This window comes from Protobothrops mucrosquamatus, unplaced genomic scaffold (assembly GCF_001527695.2).
Source record: "Protobothrops mucrosquamatus isolate PMUCROS unplaced genomic scaffold, P.Mucros_1.0 scaffold1371, whole genome shotgun sequence".
NCBI classification, from domain to species: Eukaryota; Metazoa; Chordata; class Lepidosauria; order Squamata; family Viperidae; genus Protobothrops; species Protobothrops mucrosquamatus.
In genome coordinates, this window is record NW_015387561.1 from 147,069 (window position 1) to 154,194 (window position 7,126).

At 37.9% G+C, this 7,126-nt stretch overlaps 2 non-coding genes across 2 annotated transcripts; both read left to right on the forward strand.

The window, feature by feature from the left end:
- The first annotated feature begins 2,953 nt into the window (after window positions 1-2,953).
- TRNAQ-CUG lies at window positions 2,954-3,025 on the forward strand. Its single transcript has one exon. It is a non-coding gene; the product is annotated as a tRNA-Gln (tRNA).
- Window positions 3,026-3,415: 390 nt separating this feature from the next.
- On the forward strand, window positions 3,416-3,487 carry TRNAQ-UUG. Its single transcript has one exon. It is a non-coding gene; the product is annotated as a tRNA-Gln (tRNA).
- Window positions 3,488-7,126: the final 3,639 nt, after the last annotated feature.

Sequence of the window (7,126 nt, forward strand, 5' to 3'; positions counted from 1 at the left end):
GAGATTTAATAAAATTCCTGCATATGTGTGGTGGCAGAATGGTAGCATAGCATCACCAAATGGGTTTTCAGAAGGTTGAGCTTCCAGTCCTCAAACTGCCCATTCTCATGTCACCTAAGGACAGCTGAATGGATGGATGAACAACACCCTAGCAACACCCTAGTCAAACTGCCGGCCCGTGGGCCGGTTTCATCATGCTAAAACCACGCCCCCCCAATGCAAAAAGAGTCGTGATACGTCATGACACGTCATGTGACGTGGCGAGTTTGACATCCGTGCCCTAGAGCTTTGGGTAGGTAAATACAACAAAAATACATCAAGCAGAACATCCAGATTCAGTCACAGTTTTGTTCCATACAGTATCAACTTTGTGAACTCTCAAGCTTCTTCTTTCCTCTATGTATTCAAAATGGATAATGATGAATATTTATATGTATTTATATGTAAGGGTGTAGGTATATACATATGTGTGTATATAGCATGTCTGCATGTGTGTTGTGTATGTGTACACTGTTGAGAGTCGGCAACAGAATTTCATTTTTAATGTGTGCCAGTGTGTCCGCAGTAAAAAATGACAACAAAGATTATCTTATCTTATACAATAATGTTGCAGTGTTAATGCTGTAAGTCAGTAATTCTTAAATTTGGGCATATCCTGGGGTTAATGGAGCAATTTCTAACTACTTGCTTGTGAGTCAAGCGTTCACTTTGGGTTTGCTGCAGCTGAGACACTTATGTGTGTTATTGTTGTTTGTGAGAATAATGACATTATTTGAGACTGGGGAAAAGAGCAACTGGGACAAACTATTTATAGCTTGCTGGTCATCTTGGAGTTTGAGGCCACTTGGAGTTTAAGAACTCAGTTTTGCTCTTTTTGCACATGTATTGTGATGTCAGGCATTTAAAAAGACAATGGCATTGTCATTTTAACAAAAAAATTCCAACCCTGCACATGCCTTTGGCTGGGAAAATTGCTAAAAGATTATTTCCCACCAATTGTTTTTTTACGTCTGTCAGACAAGTATATCAGCTCATTCTTTTATTAAGTCTTCTTTTTTTATTCCCCAGCTAACAGAAAGAATTCACCGCATGTGCTCTATTGAGCAAAAGATGACTGGAAGAGAATCCAAGCCTGGAGTAAGCCAAAAAGCAGGTCTCTTTATTACCAGTCTTGAAGTCAGGAGATCTTGAGTTCTAGTCTCACAGCAGGCATGAAATTAGCTGGATGACTTTGGGTCAGTCACTCTTCCCTCAGCTCAAACCACTTTATAGTTTAATGAAGAGAAGGACGAGGGGGGACATGATAGCAGTGTTCCAATATCTCAGGGGCTGCCATAAAGAAGAGGGAGTCAAGCTATTTTCCAAAGCACCTGAAGGCAGGACAAGAAGCAACGGGTGGAAACTAATCAAGGAGAGAAGCAACTTAGAACTAAGGAGAAACTTCCTGACAGTGAGAACAATTAACCAGTGGAACAACCTGCCTCCAGAAGCTGTGAATGCTCCAACACTGGAAGTTTTTAAGAAGAGACTGGACAGCCATTATCCAAAATGGTATAGGGTTTCCTGCCTGAGCAGGGGGTTGGACTAGATGACCTTCAAGGTCCCTTCCAACTTTACTACTACTACTACTACTACTACTACTACTACTACTACTATTATTATTATTATTATTATTATTATTATTATTATTATTATTATTATTATTATAGGGTTGTTGTTATGGGGAAAATATGAGGAGGAAGGGTTATTGTATGTGTTTGCTGCCTTGAGTTATAATAACATTAAACGCATGATATAATAAATAAATTAAAAAGTGAACTTATGATTTATGGTTATGATGATGAGACGAGGTAGATTATAGAAAGAAAAGAATAATGCTATAACCTTAAAATAAGAGGTAAATGTATGATTGTACTCATAACTGCTGTAAAGACAGAAGTCATCGCTATGAATTTTTTTCTTTTCTATTTTTAAACCTTTTTTCCCTTTCCTGCACTTTAAGCTTTCTTTCCGATATCTTATATATTAGTTTGTTTTCATTTTATCTTCCTTTTTTAAAACGTGCAATACAATTACATAAAAATAATAATGTAAGATTAGATAATATTAAATTAAACACTTATTTAAATAAACAACAACACAAATTGTATTAATATATTATTTGGCGCCAAGTATGCTACAGAAATCAGGACTGTTGGCTGAGTAACCACGGCCAGCAGCTGCAGGACTACTGAAAGAAAAGGTGTTGTTGTTTTTTTACCTGTTGCGAATTTAAGTCCAAGGTGAAGAGGATATCTGAAAAGAATACATTAGTTCTGGAAAGGAAGAACTAGAGGAAAATCACAAAATACAAAGGCCTAGAAATAGAATCAGCAAACTGTAGAATGACTGTAGCAAAAGAAAGGAAAAGTAGTGTCAATAACTATAGGCACCTTAAGTGCAATCCGAAAATAACTGAAAACCACCCCCGTTATTCACTTGCAAAAAAGTCAGCTTTATTTGCAACAGCTTACATCTTGAGACAGCTTTAATACCATCAATCAAAAGCAACCGCTTATCCCAGGTCCTTAGGATAAAATCTCTAGGGGAATGAAATCGCCAAATCCAGTCTTAAACATGTGACTGATTGTGCCACGAACCATAATAATAATAATAATACATTTGGTTGACAATGTCATTTCCCTTGGGTTGCATTTGCAACTGTCTTCTGCGCTATTTATGAATCGCATTAGATTCCTCGGGTGTTTCTCATTTCAGTTTTCATTGGTGGGTTTGGGAGGCGCTGAACCGGAGAGGCTGTTTTTAGAATGAAAGAAGTCTGATATAAGTAATAAGTTCGACGTTTTTAATTTGAATCCGAAACTTCAATCCAGTCTGAAGACTGAAAAAAAAGGAAGTGTAGGTTAATGTGCGACCGGAGTAAGTAAGAGAGAATCGAAAGCATTTGCATCGTGGTTCCATGGTGTAATGGTTAGCACTCTGGACTCTGAATCCAGCGATCCGAGTTCAAATCTCGGTGGAACCTGTCATGTAAATTTTTTTTTTTTAAAGATAATTCCGGATTCCATTTTATGGACAGATGGGGAAAAAAAGGAAGAATTAAGAAAAATATATTTGAAAACTATTAGGTCAATATTTTTTTCATTTTGACTTTATGTATTTCCATAATGGAAATAGTCGAAAAATCATGGTGAATTCCGGTCGTTTGGTTAAAGGGCTTTTGAGTTATGCTTTTTAAAAGAACAGGGAATAGTTTTCCTTATAGTTTCTCAATTTTTTATTGCTCAGCAGAAGATTGTCATTCTGAGAAAAGCTTTCTTGTACGAAATGTAAGAGCAAAAAGCAATCCAGATTTCAAAGGGAAAGGAGGAGAACGTGCTAATGGGGGACTTTTCCAAAATGACACCTGCCCCGTGGTTCTATGGTGTAATGGTTAGCACTCTGGACTTTGAATCCAGCGATCCGAGTTCAAATCTCGGTAGAACCTAAGCTCGCAGCGCAGCGTTTTAAGGGAGCGTTTTTGTTTTTAGATAACAGCTATTTCTTGAGAACAGGAAAATGTGCCTTTATTTGAAAAGATCTTTGCAATAAACGTACTACGCTATCTTATAATAATAATAATAATAATTTAATTTGTACCCCGCCCTTCTCCTCATAGATTTGCTTATTTGCTGATCCTACTAAATTAAAGGCAAAATCAATTGCTTGGGTGCAAAAAGTATAAAGTGCCAACATCCGGGGTCTGATGAAAACTCTCAAGTTGGGAAATTTTGCTGTGATATTGATTCCGGAGCGCAGTGAGAAACAAAACAACCACTTCATAAACACATGGCACAACATAGGAGAAGATCCAGCAGTCCATCTGCATTTAAATGACAAAGGCCACTCTTTCGAAGACAGCAAAGTCCACATTTTGGACAGAGAGGACCGCTGGTTTGAAAGAGGGGTCAAAAAGGCCCTCTATGTCAAAAGAACAGCCCTCTCTCAACAGAGGGGGAGGGATACGACATCATCTATCTCCAGTCTACAACAGAGTCCTTTCAACAGTTCCAAGAAGGCTCCACACCCATTTGCACTATTCAGGTGACCTTGAGGACACAGGTAAACCTCTAAGTAGCCTCAGTGACTCTAAAAGAATGCAAATGACCAGCTGGCTGCAAGGAATATAAATTCTTCCATTCCCCTCCATCCAGTCAGAGCTGAAGAAGCTTCTTGGATGAGAAGCAAAACATCTTCAAAGTAAAACAAAGATGTCCAGTTGCCTCGTGAAAAAGCACCTTTCGGATTATTCAGGAACGTTTTCTGGCAGACAAAAATCTGAAGGGTTTCCTCCAGACTTCTTGGCTGCTTGATTTTTACAAGACAGCGTTTTTCATAATACAAGCAAGGATCTTCTGGCTGCGTAACGGTGCCTAAAAAGCAGGTCTGCCTGAAATCTGGGTGTGTGCAAGAGAGAGAGAGAGAGAGAGAGAGAGAGAGAGAGAGAGAGAGAGAGAGGGTGGGTGGGTGGTGAGTGGATGGGTGGGTATTCTCACCACGCTAATCCTCAGGATGAAACCTGTGGTGGTGAAGTAAAAATGTGTATGTTATTAAGAAAGATTTGGAAATCTTCTTATATAACTGTAATTATGAGTAGGATTAGGGTGGATTTCTTTTTTTCGAAAACATGTTTTCTTTTTAAAACATTCCTTTAATGCAAGGAGAAACATTCTCATTCTGCAAAAGTGATGACTGAGCAGAGACCACCGGGAAGCAGATAAACTGGTCTCTGTAACTTTCTCTAGAGGCAATCCATTTATTTGGATTTAATTAAAGCTTGTGCAGTTGGGAAGCCTCCCTAAGCTTCTGCCTTTAACTACCAAAATCTGGGCTAGTTAGTTGCTTACTCATGAAGAGCACCACAAATATGCATTGTAGCAGCCAAACGTGACCAGAATGCAGCCCAGGTTCTTTTCATTTCGGAGGTGTCCAATCTTGGCAACTTTTAAGACTTGTGGACTGCAACTCCCCAAATTCCCAGAATATATTCCAGAATTAAATAGTGGTTAAAACACCGAGCTGTGAGTTCAAGTTCAGCCTTGGCCATGAAAACCAGCTGGATGACCTTAGGCCAGTCACTCACTCTTAGCCCAGCTCATCTCACAGGGTTGCTGTTGTGGGGAAAGTAGGAGGAGGAAGGTGCGTTGGATATGTATGCTGGCTTCCACAAAATGCCATCACAGCAATTTTAAAAAGTCGATCTAACGGACCAGATGCACAGCTGACAAATGATAAAAGATTTCTATAACCTTGAACTTAAAATATTTTGTTATAATGCAATGATCAAAAAAGAGCTAGTTTCAAGTAGGTCCAATCTAAAAGAGGAATATGCTTCCAATGCTTCTACTCTAGATGCTTAATGTAAGAAACTCTCCCTTTAAGGGTATTTGCTGAAAATTTCATAGAATGTTATGATCAATAGGTTTATAGTGTAAATAACTATTACGTGTAACAGATTTTGTAATCATGACCTCCTACAGCTCATATTTTGCATAGCCACAGATCCAGCATGTTGACAACATTTCCTATCTATGGCTTTTACTTTTTCACGAGTATCTTTCTGAGATGCAAAAAGGACGACACCATCCAGTTTTCCATCATGGAAAGACATCAAGGTACTGCAAAGGAAACAAGCTTTGCCCAGCATACTGTACCATTTCCTATCCAGAAAAAACACAAATCATTAGGAATTACTCTGTATTGTCTTTCAGTGGGTAACTAGAGACCCTGTCTACAAGGAGGACAAAAAGATCCAGGTAACCCTAGGAGGTGAGCAGTTTTTTAATTCATCTGTTGTTTCTGTGGTGCCTGATTAGCCTGAGCAGGGGCAAGACTGGAAACCGCAGTATTACAGATGTGACATGCAATAAGAATTTGCTTGAGTCAGTGACAGGACTTTTCCATAACCCTTGATTTACGCTGAGTAGCTTCCATTTTGGCACAAAAAAGCATATTTTTTTTCCAACCACAGCCAACACAGTATATGGGAACTTATGCTCGCAGAGTATTTTGAACACTGGGCCTTTTTATTTAAAAATCTTTCACTGATATCCATATTTTTAAAGCCTACCATGCACATACATTACAAGCTGTTAAAATATGTATAACATCAAGTTAAATTATATAATAAGGGCTGCATATGCTTTGAAAATGATCCAGAAGACATGCTATGAATGTAGCACCTCTCCACTATTCATTAAAACAGCCTGTCTTTATTCAGGTTTCTATGAGTCTGCAAAAAGATGAATTAAACTATTGACTATTAAAGACCCACAAAATTTTAGTCTTATGCATTAGCGATATGGCTACTTTAATGAATACCAGAAATGGTAGATTTTCAAAAGTTTCTTCTGAATTATTGTCAGAGTGTATAAGCCCTAGTATTTAACGTAAGATGTGGTCCATTTGTATATACAAACACAATAGAACGGAATAAAAAAAGCCAGAATTGGAGGGGGAAAAAAACCCAAATGTCCAGGGCAACTCAATGAAAAAATTCCCCCACCCCCAATTGAAATAAATTACATTGCCACCATAACTTAAAAGTTATTAAAAACTGTGCTTCTATGCTTTTGCCTTGCTTCAGAAATTTAGGCAACCTTGGGTACATTCATCCAAAATTCTTTTCAATTGCATAACTGATAGTGTTGAAGGTATTCTTAGAAAAGATCAGTATTTCACCCCCAGAAGAATGTTCTTGTGATAAAAAGGAATCTAAGTGTGTAGCGTGCTGGGCCATATTTGATACCTTAATGGGCTGATATACTTGAACACCAAATGCTGTGAAAAAGTAGCATGAAAATGTCCTTTTTTATTTTAATGTAGCACTATGCCTACCTATACTTCGGCTATTTTGAATTCTTTTCCTCCATGCAGATAAATTTTAGTATGTATTTTTTACTCTGGTATTCATTTTGTTACTGTTTTCTTGTTACAAGGATATTATGAATGTAGACATGCAGTTTTATAGCCCAATTCATATGTATAGTACATAAAATGCACCTCTTCTTCCCATTATCTCTATGCCAAAAAGCAAATCACTTTATGATTGCTTGATTTCCTGTGTCTCTAGTCCTGGGTAAAAATC